This window comes from Salvelinus sp. IW2-2015, unplaced genomic scaffold, assembly GCF_002910315.2.
Source record: "Salvelinus sp. IW2-2015 unplaced genomic scaffold, ASM291031v2 Un_scaffold2531, whole genome shotgun sequence".
Lineage (NCBI taxonomy): Eukaryota > Metazoa > Chordata > Actinopteri > Salmoniformes > Salmonidae > Salvelinus > Salvelinus sp. IW2-2015.
In genome coordinates, this window is record NW_019943844.1 from 155,429 (window position 1) to 159,726 (window position 4,298).

Below are 4,298 nucleotides of genomic sequence, written 5' to 3' on the forward strand. Positions count from 1 at the left end.
ACGAGGGACACAGTACCTGTCGAAGTGGGTTAGGGTCAGGGACACTGGAAAGACACGGAGGGACACAGTACCCTGTCGAAGTGGGTTAGGGTCAGGGACACTGGAAAGACACGAGGGACACAGTACCCTGTCGAAGTGGGTTAGGGTCAGGGACACTGGAAAGACACGGAGGGACACAGTACCCTGTCGAAGTGGGTTAGGGTCAGGGACACTGGGAAAGACACGGAGGGAACAGTACCCTGTCGAAAGTGGGTTAGGGTCAGGGACACTGGAAAGACACGGAGGACACAGTACCCTGTCGAAGTGGGGTTAGGGTCAGGGACACTTGAAAGACACGGAGGGACACAGTACCTCTGTCGAAGTGGGTTAGGGTCAGGAAACTGGAAAGACACGGAGGGACACAGTACCTGTCGAAGTGGGTTAGGGTCAGGGACACTGGAAAGACAGGAGGGACACAGTACCCTGTCGAAGTGGGTTAGGGTCAGGGACACTGGAAAGAACGGAGGGACACAGTACCCTGTCGAAGTGGGTTAGGGTCAGGGACACTGGAAAGACACGAGGGACACAGTACCCTGTCGAAGTGGGTTATGGGTCAGGGACACTGGAAAGACACGGAGGGACACAGTACCCTGCGAAGTGGGTTAGGGTCAGGGACACTTGAAAGACACGGAGGGACACAGTACCCTGTCGAAGTGGTTAGGGTCAGGGACACTGGAAAGACACGGAGGGACACAGTACCCTGTCGAAGTGGGTTAGGGTCAGGGACACTGGAAAGACACGGAGGGACACAGTACCCTGTCGAAGTGGGTTAGGGTCAGGGACACTGGGAAAGACAACGGAGGGACACAGTACCCTGTCGAAGTGGGTTAGGGTCAGGGACACTGGAAAGACACGGAGGGACACAGTACCCTGTCGAAGTGGGTTAGGGTCAGGGACACTGGAAAGACACGGAGGGACCACAGTACCCTGTCGAAGTGGGTTAGGGTCAGGGACACTGGAAAGACACGGAGGGACACAGTACCCTGTCGAAGTGGGTTAGGGTCAGGACACTGGAAAGACACGGAGGGACACAGTACCCTGTCGAAGTGGGTAGGGTCAGGGACACTAGAAAGACACGGAGGGACACAGAGGGACACGGAGGGGACACTGGAAAGACACGGAGGGACACAGTACCCTGTCGAAGTGGGTTAGGGTCAGGGACACTGGAGACACGGAGGGACACAGTACCCTGTCGAAGTGGGTTAGGGTCAGGGACACTGGAAAGACACGGAGGGACACAGTACCTGTCGAAGTGGGTTAGGGTCAGGGACACTGGAAAGACACGGAGGACAGTACCCTGCGAAGTGGGTTAGGGTCAGGGACACTGGAAAACACGAGGGACACAGTACCCTGTCGAAGTGGGTTAGGGTCAGGGACACTGGAAAGACACGGAGGGACACAGTACCCTGTCGAAGTGGGTTAGGGTCAGGGACACTGGAAAGACACGGAGGAACACAGTACCCTGTCGAAGTGGGTTAGGGTCAGGGACACTGGAAAGACACGGAGGGACACAGTACCGTCCGAAGTGGGTTAGGGTCAGGGACACTGGAAAGACACGGAGGGACACAGTACCCTGTCGAAGTGGGTTAGGGTCAGGGACACTGGAAAGACACGGCAGGGACACAGTACCCTGTCGAAGTTGGGTTAGGGTCAGGGACACTGGAAAGACACGGAGGGACAAGTTACCCTGTCGAAGTGGGGTAGGGTCAGGGACACGGCAGGACACTGGACAGACACAGAGGGACACAGAGGGACACGGGGGGACACGGAGGGACACAGTACCCTGTCAAAGTGAGTGAAAGACTGGCGGAACTCGTTCATCTGCTGCTGGCTGATGCCCTTAGCGTCACGCGTCAGAATCTGGGTCTCGATCTCATTGATGGTTCTAGCGATGGTGGTCAACAGCTGCTCCCAACCCACACGGATATGCTGCAGATAGGAGGGAGAGAGAGAGAGAGAGAGAGAGAGAGAGAGAGAGAGAGAGAGAGAGAGAGGAGAGAGAGAGAGAGAGAGAGAGGAGAGAGAGAGAGACAGAGAGAGACAGAGAAAGAGAGAGAGACAGAGAGAGAGACAGAGAGAGAGAGAAGAGAGAGAGAGAGAGAGAGAGACAGAGAGAGAGAGGAGGAAGAAGGCCAAGTTACAGGGTGGGATCTGAACCCGGACTACCGGGCACAAGGTCAAGTCACAGGGTGGGATCTGAACCCCGGACTACCGGGCACAAGCCGAAGGCCAAGTTACAGGGTGGGATCTGAACCCGGGTCTACCACGTGGAAAAACAACAGCTTAACCATTAGGCCAAGAGTAGTACGGTAATGTGATCATAAAACAGATCCAAACATTTTCTTGTTAAGAATTATCTCTGAATCGTTCCAGTCCCATAATAGCTACGTACCTCCATGGTGTAGTTGGTGTGTTTGTTGTCGAAGACCAGGAACTCCTGGATGTGTTGATGGTCTCCCTCTAGCTTGTCGATGTTGGGCTTGTAGTTGATGATGACCTGTTCAAACTGTTTCAGTTGACTCATCTGGTCCTCCAGAGAAACCTGCGATGTCGACGGAACTACGACCGATCTCCTGGTGGAGAGAGGAGGAGAAAAACGGCACCGTCACTATCGGACGCGTCCCAAAATGGCACCCTATTCCTACATAGTGCACTACTTTAGACTAGAGCCCTATGGCACCCTATTCCCTACATAGTGCACTACTTTAGACTAGAGCCCTATGGCACCCTATTCCTCCTAATAGTGCACTACTTTAGACTAGAGCCCTATGGCACCCTATTCCCTATATAGTGCACTACTTTAGACCAGGGCCCTATGGAACCCTATTCCCTATATAGTGCACTATTTTTTTGCCTAGGGTCCATAGACCTCTGGTTAAAAGTAGTGCACTATATAAGGGGATAGGGGAGGCAATTTGGAACGTAGCATTTGTGTTCGTGTCCAGAACATCCCCTGAGCTGCAGGCCAGTGTTTAGCGTCTGTTAAAGACAGGATGGTTGGTGGGTTATCAGTATGCAGCTTGGGCCCTAGGGGCCAGTGTTTAGCATCTGTTAAAGACAGGATGGTTGCTATGTTGGATGGTTGGTGTGTTATCAGTATGCAGCTTGGGCCCTAGATGCCAGTGTTTAGCATCTGTTAAAGACAGGATGGTTGGTGGGTTATCAGTATGCAGCTTGGGCCCTAGGGGCCAGTGTTTAGCATCTGTTAAAGACAGGATGGTTGCTATGTTGGATGGTTGGTGGGTTATCAGTATGCAGCTTGGCCCTAGATGCCAGTGTTTAGCATCTGGTAAGACAGGATGGTTGGTGGGTTATCAATATGCAGCTTGGGCACTAGATGCCAGGGTTTAGCATCTGTTAAAGACAGGATGGTTGGTGGGTTATCAGTATGCAGCTTGGCCCTAGGGGCCAGTGTTTTAGCATCTGTTAAAGACAGGATGGTTGGTGGGTTTATCAGTATGCAGCTTGGGCCCTAGGGCCAGTGTTTAGCATCTGTTAAAGACAGGATGGTGCTATGTTGGATGGTTGGTGGGTTATCAGTATGCAGCTTGGGCCCTAGGGCCAGTGTTTAGCATCTGTTAAAGACAGGATGTGGGTGGGTTATCAGTATGCAGCTTGGGCCCTAGGGGCCAGTGTTTAGCATCTGTTAAAGACAGGATGGTTGGTGGGTTATCAGTATGCAGCTGGGCCCTAGGGCCAGTGTTTAGCATCTGTTAAAGACAGGATGGTTGCTATGTTGGTGGTTGGTGGGTTATCAGTATGCAGCTTGGGTCCTAGGGCCAGTGTTTAGCATCTGTTAAAGACAGGATGTTGCTATGTTGGATGGTTGTGGGTTATCAGTATGCAGCTTGGGTCCTAGGTGCCGGTGTTTAGCATCTGTTAAAGACAGGATGGTTGGTGGGTTATCAGTATGCAGCTTGGGCATTACAATTACGTCCATTCAGGAAGTCAACTGAAATTCCAAATTCCAATATTTACTTCCTGAATGGACTGAATTGAAARGGAATTGATCCTGCCAACCCTAGAAGGTACAGATCCCCTACAGGTGTACAGCACAGGAGGCAGGTGAGGGGAGGACAGCTCATAATAACGTCTGTAATGGACTGAACGAAGTAGAAACCAGGTGTTTCGATTCCGTTAATTTAGTTCTAGCCGCTACAATTAACCCCGTCCACTCCAATTAAGGTGCCGCCTGTTGTACAGATGCCAGGTGAGGTCAGGACAGGTAGGTATCTGCCTGTTGTACAGATGCCAGGTGA